We start from the raw sequence: 10615 nt of genomic DNA on the forward strand, positions 1-10615 counted from the left end.
GAGAATTCCACTGATCTATTTCCTCGAAGATTTTGATTTGCCTCATGATAGAGAGATTCAGTTCGTATCGATTTAATGCACGGTACAACACCTATTTCTAAGACACCATATCGGATGGCACCTTTTGAATCGAATGAATTGAAAACACAACTACAAGAGCTTTTGGATAAGGGTTTCATCAAGCCTAGTGTTGGGGAGCTCCGATTTTATTTGTGAAAAAGAAGGACAAAGTAGTATGCGGTTTTGCATAGATTATCGAGAAATTAATAAGGTGATGATATAAAATAAATATACTTGGCCCCGGATTGATGATTTAATTGATCAACTTCGAGGGGCTTAGGTATTTTTAAGATTGACCTTCGTTCTAGGTATCATCAATTGAAGATAAAAGCTGATGATGTGCTAAAGATTGCTTTCAAAACAAGGCATGGGCATTATGAATTCCTTGTCATGCCTTTTGGGTTAACAAATACACTTGCGGCTTTGAGGCATTGGTACAACAGTTTGGCGCTCGATTAGCTAATCTTTGAGTACAACCGATGTTGATTGAAAAAATCAAGGTTAAACAAAATGAAGACCGTCAATTGGAGAAAATCGGAGAAGGCGTGGAAGTTGGGAAACAAGACGACTTTAGTATCCACATAGATGGGTCGTTGAGATTTCGTGGTCGTTATATGTTCTGGTGATTTAGAATTGAAAAAGGAGATATTACGGGAAGCTCATAGCACTAGATTCTCGATTCATCGGGAAGCACTATGAAGTACATGGATTTGAGAGGAAACTTATGGTGGATCAATATGAAGAAAGATATTTGTGAAGTTTGTCGACCAATGTCTAATTTGCTAGCAAGTAAACATTGAGCATAAGAAATCAGGTGGCCGGTTACACCCACTTGAAGTATCTAAAAAGGAAGTGGGAGCATATTACCATGGATTTCATCGTCGGTTTATCAAGGATGCCTAGTGGTAAGAATGCTACATGGGTAATTATTGATCGATTGACTAAATCTACACACTTTTTGTCTTATTGATTTGACATTTCACTTGAGGACATGCAAAGCGGTACGTTAATGAGATGGTGAGGTTTCATGGAGTTCCGAGTGAAACATTGTTTACAATAGAGATTCGAGATTTGTGTCCAACTTTTGGAAGAGTTTACAAGGGTGTTAGGTACTCAACTCAACTTTGGTATAGCTTTCACCCACAAATAGATGGTCAATTAGAGAGAACTATTCAGACATTAGAGGATATGCTATGATCTTACATATTGACTTTGGTGGTTTATGGGACGAACATTTGCACTTGGCAGAGTTTTCTTATAATAACAGCTATCATTCCAGCATTAAGATGCCTCCTTTCAAAGCTTTGCATGAGCGTAAATGTAGAACTCTTGTTTGCTGGGACAATGTTGGTGAGAACGGGCTAACTGGCCCTAAGTACATACAACAATCAAAAGAGAAAGTTAGGCTCATTCAAGAGTGTTAGAAAACAGCACAAAGTCGTCGGAAAAGCTATGAGACCTCCAAAAGATACAAGGTAGAATTTAATGTAGGAGACCATGTATTCTTGAAGGTTTCTCCTATGAAAGGCGTCATGAGATTTGGCACGCGTGGTAAATTAAGTCCAAGGTACGTGGGACAATTCTTGATATTAGAAAAGATTGGTAAAGTTGCTTATAAACTGACTTTACCACTAGTATTATCTGGAGTGCATAATGTATTCCATGTGTCCTTGTTACGAAAATATGTGCCAAATCTTGATCATGTACTGGATTTTTACACCATTGAAGTTGAGAGAAAACTTAACGTATAAAGAGCAGCCCATTCATATTGTCGATAAGAAAGATCAAGTGTTATGGCAACACACTATTCCTTATGTGAAGATCCAGTGGCAAAACCACACGGAGAGGGAGGCCACTTTGGGAACTCGAGGAGGAAGCAAGATGTAAATACCCTCACTTGTTTCATAATTGAAGTATCTATAAATTTCGAGGATGAAATTTTTAAAAAGGAGGGAGAATGTAAAATGTAGCCTTTGAAAGGTTAAAAAAGAAAAGAAAAGAGAAAAAGATTTGAAAAGTCAAGAAAAGTAGTAGAAGGAGAGAGCAAGTAGAACTTTTGGCCTTTTAAGAGAAGAGAGAGAGAGGGCTTGGGCGAGAAATGAAACGGGGGAAAGAAAGAAGCGAAGAGAAAAGAAAAAGGGGAAAAGGAAAAAATTTACTATGCTCGCGATTCGAACGCTTCATAAGCCAACTCAACTTTGTTTTGTAACACCGGTAAGTGATCGAAGCCTTTAATCGTCTATTTGAACAAATCATCACAATTAGGGCTCGAAATTTGGATTTCTGGATATTTGTGCGGCGATGTCTGATTTTGAATCTTTGAGCTGCATATTTTTGTAGAAATGGTATTTTAGAGTATTGTGAAGCAATAGCATTTTACGGATCATGATTTGAGCTTACGGTTTGTTTGGAACAAAATTTTCAAGGTGGGGGAGTGTTTTGGAACTGTAGCAAATAGTAACTTTGGGCCTGATTTTTAGCCTTTTCGGGAGATGTTTTGGGGCAGCTAAGTTGGGGTTTATAGTACATCAAGAGGGCTATCTAGGGACTATAAGATGACTCGAAATGGAATTTTGTGAAGGAAGTTATGGCGCGATGAAGTTTGGTGTGCAAGCCATGTCTATCGGACAACAATAGGTTGCCGCTAGAGGCAGGCTTTTCGTGACATGTAGGTGTTGTTTATCGATAAATAAACCTAGTATAATCAAGTCATTCATTATAATATCATTTTACTTGGTTTTTAATATTATTTTTGGTTATTTATTAGAAATTTGAGTATGCTAACTCGAGTTACCACTGTAATTGATTTTGGCTTTTTTAGGACGGTGACACTATTTTTCTTTGTATTTATACTCATGTTTTGAAAAAAATTGAAGATTATATATTCTATGATTTGATGAAAAGTATATTTTGTTACATAAAATAATATTGAACTATTACTGTCATTTCATTATTTGCAAGAGGGAGTTATATTTCAAATTCGATTTGAATGGTTGTCTGAAAATGATTTGTGCAACTCTTTATGAAAGAATTTTGAAACGCTTTGAATAACGCTTTGATATTTATATATCAAATGCTTGAGTTGTGATATGACTTTCATTATGATGTTGGATTACTGGTATTGTGATTGATGGTTGATGCTTAATGTCTATAAACCCTGAGGGGTGTGTGGCCATGCGCATACTAGTCTAAGATATCCTTGTAGGCCGGTCTACTGGCTAATAATAGGTGGAGACCTAACCAAAAGGGGAATCTTGGTCGTCTTGTCATGTGCATTACGCATGACCATGGATAGACATTTGAGCATGAGTTGGTCAATGGAATGGACCATTGACAGGTGATTTGAGTTTGGTCGATGAGATGGACCATTGACATATGATTTCATGGGATTAATTAGTGGAATAGACCATTAACACATGCTTTATGAGATTGACCAATGTATTAGATCATTGGTATTTTGGTAGTTGATTTATGAATATATTGTGTTAAAGCGAGTTATGGTTTTGTTTTAAATGTGCATAGTGATTTCTCAATCCGTTTAGAAAAAATATGTTACTTGCGGAGCCATGGTAGCTCACTCTTTTCATCTACTTATTTTTTAGATTTTTCAGCGAGCTACAAGTCGGCATGAGCGTCCGTTTTGGGGAGGACTTTTTGTAACAGGGACTTTTTGGTATGAGTTATATATAGTTGATAAGATTGTGAGTCAGTTTTGGTGGAGATATATATATATTAGTTTGGTTGTTTATAAAAAACTCTGATGTTTTAACCAAATGCCTTTTTTTGTATCATATATGTATATATATATATATATGGATGTATATATATTGATATTAGCTGAATTTTTGATTATGTTAAGGTTGCATCCTTTGATGAAAGAATGGTCATGTCATGCTCTTGTTCTTGTGAATAGGATGTGGCACCATGATTAGCGACGAAAGAGACAACAGAATCTCCGGACATTGATGGGAATCGCGGGGTCAGATTTCTTTGAAACTTTCTCACAAATCACCCAATGAAAATGGCTTTGCCCCCTTTAATTTGGCTGCGTCGGACATGGATATACAGGATCAGAGATTGGAGGAGTCTGAGGCGAAAGGGAGGAGAATGGGGCTCAGATCGATGTCACAAAAGTTGTTTGCTAAAGTTGCATTCGTTACCTTTTTTTTGTGCCCCTCCAGCTTCTATCTTTCCAAGGTTTGAAATTTGGGGCCTCTCTCCGACCCAATAATGACAGAAGACCGAACCTTTACACGGGCCCCAGTAGCTGCTTAGGTCTTCAAAGTTAGTGCCTCCTTTGATAGCGGGATTTTATCCTATGAGAATCACATCTGGTGCGGGGGGTTATTGGACCACTTATTAAATGATTAACTAAAAGAAACTTCGTGACTTTTGAGTACATCAATCGTTTTCTATGTATATATCTAATGTCCGCCTTGAAAATCGAATTACTCCCGTGCTAATAGCGTCCTAAAAGAACCCATAGTAACATCAAATCTCGCGTACTCAATTTTTTTTTCTTACATGAAAAAAGACTAAACTAAATGACAAAATTGAAAGTTGTGAATCTATTACTTCTATTTTATCACGTAATAAAAAATGAAGTAACTTTATAGGAGGTAATGAAAAAAACTAATATCTAAGCGTTTGTCAATTCTAAGATTAGCAAACCAATGAGAAAGAACTTTTTTTTTTCAAAAGTTATGTTTTACTTTAAATTCAAAGTGAGAGCATAACAATCTTTTGATATCTTTGAGCAAAGCAGGGCCAATAGGCTAGTATTATCAATCATAAATACCATAATAAGAAGATTAGTGATGCTTTAGACTTATCAATCATAAGCTCCTGGACTAATAAGATCAATGATGACTTAATTAATAATTTAAGTATCTATGAATTTATGCAAGACATTGTCTTTTTGCAAAACTTAATTTAACTTTGTCCATGCTATTACTCAAAACAAAGAGAACTTTCAAGAGATCAAGATCTTTTTCTTCCCAAACTATCTTCAGTTACTTATTTTACAAACATTGTATCCATAGACAAATGAGGTCAATTATTTAATTCTACCTTCATTACAAGTTTTCAGTGTTAAGAGTGTGTTTCTTTCAGAAAAAAATCTCATTTTCAAAGAAAATATTTTCCCCTGCTTACTAATTATTTGCAACAAGCCATATGCATGAAAGTTCATAAAATTAAGTTCATGGAAAACTAATTTACTCAAACAAACATGCCCTAAAGTTCGAATCTCTTCCATCCACCTAGAACAACTTCCTAAGAAAAGTTCCACTTCTAGTATTTTTACATATCGTGTACATATCCAAGCTTGTGTGTATTCACTAGTGAAGATGGGATCTAATTCAACTATTGTCTATACCTATATTTCATCAGCACCCGATACAAAATGCCTCTTAGACGACAAACATATCAAGATAAATACTAGATACCATCAAAAGACCGACAAGGCAACAAAGCCAACAAAATTAGAAGGGGAATCTTAATTATCTAGAGTGGATATTGGATACCATTAACAAAATCTTAAACTTTAAAAAAGCACCATATAAAATAAGTTTTTCTGACAAGGTTATATTTGGGAGCAAAGTCTGATTTTCTCATCCTAAGTGGGGGAGGCAGCTGATATTTTACCTAAAGCAAAGTTTTATGAGAAGAAACAAAGGATATATCATCTTTATCCGACTATGATGTTCCATAGAGAGAGAGAGAGAGAGAGAGAGAGAGAGAGAGAGAGAGAGAGAGAGAGATCAAAGATTATAAAACCCTAGATGGTCATTCTTCCTTATTGGTCCTGTGAAGGAAAGGAAGATGCAATGTGCAGAGGCCAGAGCAAAGTTTAGCGGCGGATGACCAGCCTCAAAAAGAAAAGGAAATTAAATCAAAGTTATGATATTAAAGAAAAACTGAGAGATTTTCTTCCTTTTTAATCTAACAAACTTTCGTCAGCTCGATCAAAAGAGGGTAAAAGAAAGCAATTTATCATCTCCTAACAAGATGATCACAAAAGAAGAATATATACAATGCTTCGATTTTCATGAAAGAATCGCCGTCTCCCGTAATCTCCTCTCGCCAAAAAGCCAAAAATATATAAAAATAGAAACATGCACTTTATTCAGAAATCCTTTGTTATTCTTTCTCCACTTCTTTTCACTCATTATATATGCACAAACCACTCTATATTCATCAAGCTACATACTCAACCTCACTTTACTGATTATCGAGTCTTTTCTTTGAAGGGAAGAACCCGAAAGGACCGAGCCAGCGGAGGAGTCAAGAGCTGTTGTACCTTCGAGAATGCTTCGTATTACTTGGTCCTGCATTGTCCTTTTATCCTGTCCGTTCTCTCTTCATGCACTCAATCTCAATGCAACTTCTTCCTCTTCTTCTTCTAAAATCTTGGTCCACCCACATCAGCATTCCGATCCACAAGCTGTCGTCCACGACGTGAACAGGTATTAGTTTATCTGGGAGTACAGAAACTGAAGTCCAGAAACAAATTTTTATGTTTATGAACCAAAAAGTGCTTGGCAAACCAACAATTTCCATTTGGTTTTTTTTCTCCCGAATTTTGGGTGCATTCTAGGTACCACGTTTGTGGGATAATCATATGACAAGCGTTGATGGGCAGAAATTGGCGACTTTTAATTTTTTTAATGCCCATTTTATAACATTGAATACTTGATTTTTGTGTGCTAACATGTCATGCTGACTTTACTCTATATTTAGGTTTCAATATTCAAAACTCCTTTGAGAGAATGTCATTGACGCCGGTGATAGGAAAGTGCTGGTGGTATCACTGTCAAATAAAATACTACCGTTGGTAGAAATAATATTGTCTGTCTTCTTTGCATTTCAATTTAGACTTGGCGGAAGATATTAAATTTCAAATTAGCCCTTGGAATCTGAAGGCAAGACAATTTCGTGCAGGAGGGTGAACGAATCCGTCATCAGAAGGCAGCTCCTTGCAGTCCAAGTCAGGGACCAATGCTTGACGGGCAATCCAATAGATGACTGCTGGCGGTGCGACCCGAACTGGGAATCGAACCGCGAGCACCTAGCTGACTGCGCGATTGGGTTCGGCCGTGAGGCCCTGGGAGGCAGGGGCGGCAATGTCTACGTTGTGACAGACCCATCCGACCCGGACCCAGAGAACCCGCCCCCTGGCACGCTCCGCTACGGTGTTGTCCAAGCCGGACCCTCTGGATCATCTTCTCTGGTAGTAAACTGGCGAAATCATCCACAATCGAGCACACCCATGTCATTTATACAAGTGCATGCTTCTGTGGAATTTGTCTATTATGTGCTCCGTTTTCTATGTTTACATCAAGTACTTACACTCAATCAAAAGAAAAGAGAAAGATCAAGTACTTAGGACGGTAGACGTTAGGTTAATATCAAATACTATGAAAAGTTACTTGGATAACGTGGGGACTCGGGGCGCAGTGCGAAATTTCCCTCAGCGAAACAGGAATATGAAACTCAATTTCGTATAGACAAGGTAGCTTATTTAGGCATAGAGAAATTTAGATAAGATGAAATCATCTGGACAAAGTTTGACATACCTGCTAAACCTGCTAAACTGGTTCAACATTTTTCTGTTTTTCCACCTAGGAAATATGGTAATCAAACTCAGGTATGAGCTTCTTATCAGCAGTTTCAAGACCATTGATGGCCGAGGAGCCAACGTGCATATAACAGGTCTCGGTTGTTTGATCATTTATGACGTCACCAACATCATCATCCACAATGTGCACATTCACCATTGCAAGCCTTCTGGGAATGCCAAGATCCGGATCAGCCCGACGCAAGTTACCGAGAGGGGAAGATCAGATGGCGATGGGATATCCGTCTTAGCATCATCAAAAATTTGGATTGACCATTGTTTCCTGTCGTATTGCACAGACGGTCTGATCGATGTCACTGAAGGATCTACAGCAGTCACATTATCCAACAACATGTTCGCCCACCATGATAAGGTGATGCTGTTGGGTCACAGTGATGATTTCACGGCTGACTCAGGGATGCAAGTGACCGTCGCATTCAACCACTTTGGCGACGACCTAAAGGAGAGGATGCCACGGTGCCGGTTCGGGTACTTTCATGTAGTGAACAATGACTACACTCAGTGGGGATGTATGCTGTTGGAGGGAGCTCCCATCCTACCATTAATAGTCAGGGGAATCGGTATGTCGCGCCGCAGGATAATAACAACAAGGAGGTAAACTTTAAAATATCTTATCTGCATTAATTGATTATGTAGAAATTGTTTTGTGAGATGGAATCATCTAGAACCTGCATAATCAGCCTCCTTCAATCGGGTAAGTTAGTGAAGCAGGTCTTTGCACATGAGCTTTTACTGGGTGCTACTTTCGTGTTCGTAAAAGTTAAGGGAAAAAAGATCATCTAGAGTGTCTTGATAGACTGGATATGATTATCTTTCTACATTATCTTGCCAAACTACAGAATAATATACTTCCGATGTAAAAAAATTCCTTTTAATAGATAAAGAAACATCATGTCAAAATGTACGTAATGAGTCCCAGTAACTGCTTTGAACTATCATTAAGTGAGTTCGGTAGAAGAAGCCCAGATGATCAATATGTTTGCCGCATTATGCCCGATTATTACTTACATGTATTGGAAGAAATAGGTGACAAAGCGAATGGACACAGATGAGAGCGAGTGGAGGAAATGGAATTGGAGATCGGAAGGTGATCTGATGGTGAATGGTGCCTTCTTTGTGACCTCTGGTGCAGACATGAGCCCCAGTATGCTGAAGCCTCTAGTATGTCGCCCTGTCGGCAAGCTACATTGATCAGCTCACTGCGACTGCTGGTGTCTTAGTTGAACAGAGGTAAATCTCGGTGTCTGTTCCCTTAATTGCAACTTCAATTGGTTCGTCACGTTTTAATCTAACCCATCAAAGCACAAGCAAATAACTCTGGATGCGCCCATCTATGATTTAGAGGTACTGTTGTAATCGCTTATTTCACCAATCACCTTGGATAAGATACTATGAGATTAATTTGATCATCAGCAAGAAGTATAGATTTTAGTCTCCTGAACACGCAATTCAAACTTCTATGCACAATGCTGCCTTTCTTGTTTTGAATCCATCTTCGTTCTTTTAGGAGCCATAGGTTCACTCAGATCTGTCACTGTTTGCCACATCGAAAGTATAAAGATGAGTTCTACGCCAACTTGAGGATTCATGTGTGGATTATGCTACTCTTGGGTGATCACCTCAGTAAATATTTCAATGCCATGAAAACCTTCAGTTCTTTGTCTATGGTAAAATCATTTATGTTGTTATTCTTGTGGATAGGACTAAGGACTAAAAGCATCCACCCTTCTATTCACCTAGTTCCTTTTTCGGCCAGTGCATTTAGTGTCTGTACAACAAGAGCTATTATCGTCATTTTAATTTCCTTCGCTGGTTTATGTTTCTTCTGTTTACTCAGCAGGAGTGACGCCGGGACTGTGACCAATCCCTCAAGCGGCGGTGGGATTGTGACGAATCCTGCTGCTCCCGGGTCAAGCGGTGGTGGGGTTGTGACGAATCCTGCTGCTCCCGGGTCAAGCGGTGGGACTGTGACGAATCCCGTGTCAAGTGGCGGAGATGGAAGCTCTGGCTACCCAGGACAGGGATCAACTGGAACGATAACTGGAACTAGCTGTTGGTATACTGACAACGGCATCGACTATGGCTCCATATATAATAGCGAGGCCAGGACGCCCCTTGTCCCAATGACCTCGGTCATCTTATCTGTCATAGCCATTGTAGCATTCTTACATCGAACTTGCTCCTAATGCAACACGCGCTGTAGAATCTAGAATAGGTAATTATAGTCGATTCAGTTTTTAAACACGAGAACGGGAATCCGGCTAATTGTGGTGAAACGATTGTGGTAGAGCTTTGATTTTTTTTTTTTTTTTTAGCATTGGGGACTTACACAACGATCGTCCTTTGAAATTGTCAAAGACGGTGGGTAGGAAAATATACAGCTTCTATGAACTGAAATCCCTTGACTCTCATCAATATGTTCGCATCGTTACCAATGATCCTGTATTTAGTAGCAAGTGATTCTGCAACTGCATGGTGGGTGCCAGAGAGCGGTTCGCGCATGAAGAACCTGTATTTGCACGGGTTGGCCACGAAGGAGCGGTTCGCCTTGGAGGAACTATTTTCTTCCGAAATATGAAAAGACAAGATTAGGGGGAAAAATATACAGAAGCGTAGAATGTAAACGCCTTAGATCTACCACCACCGGGTGGCAGGGGTTGCACGACCACTGGCGAGGCGTGCCTAGGCACGGCCCCCTGGTTGCATGATCCCGATGAGACTTCGCTTGGGGTGGTGCCACTCCTGGTGAGGCTCTCCTGGATTGAGGGACACCGGTGAGGGGGGTTACGCCACCTTAGCGAGGTAGTGTTGGATGGGGCGACCCCATGGGAGACTTGCCAGAGCACCGCGACCATGCCACTTGATCTCTCTCTCGGCTTTTGGCAGGCTAAAAAGAAGAAGATGGTTAAAACAGGA

At 39.3% G+C, this 10615-nt stretch overlaps 1 pseudogene; it reads left to right on the forward strand.

Moving 5' to 3' along the window:
- Window positions 1–7686: 7686 nt before the first annotated feature.
- On the forward strand, window positions 7687–10080 carry LOC104437351 (annotated as a pseudogene).
- Window positions 10081–10615: the final 535 nt, after the last annotated feature.

The sequence above is a fragment of the Eucalyptus grandis genome, chromosome 3 (genome assembly GCF_016545825.1).
Source record: "Eucalyptus grandis isolate ANBG69807.140 chromosome 3, ASM1654582v1, whole genome shotgun sequence".
NCBI lineage: Eukaryota > Viridiplantae > Streptophyta > Magnoliopsida > Myrtales > Myrtaceae > Eucalyptus > Eucalyptus grandis.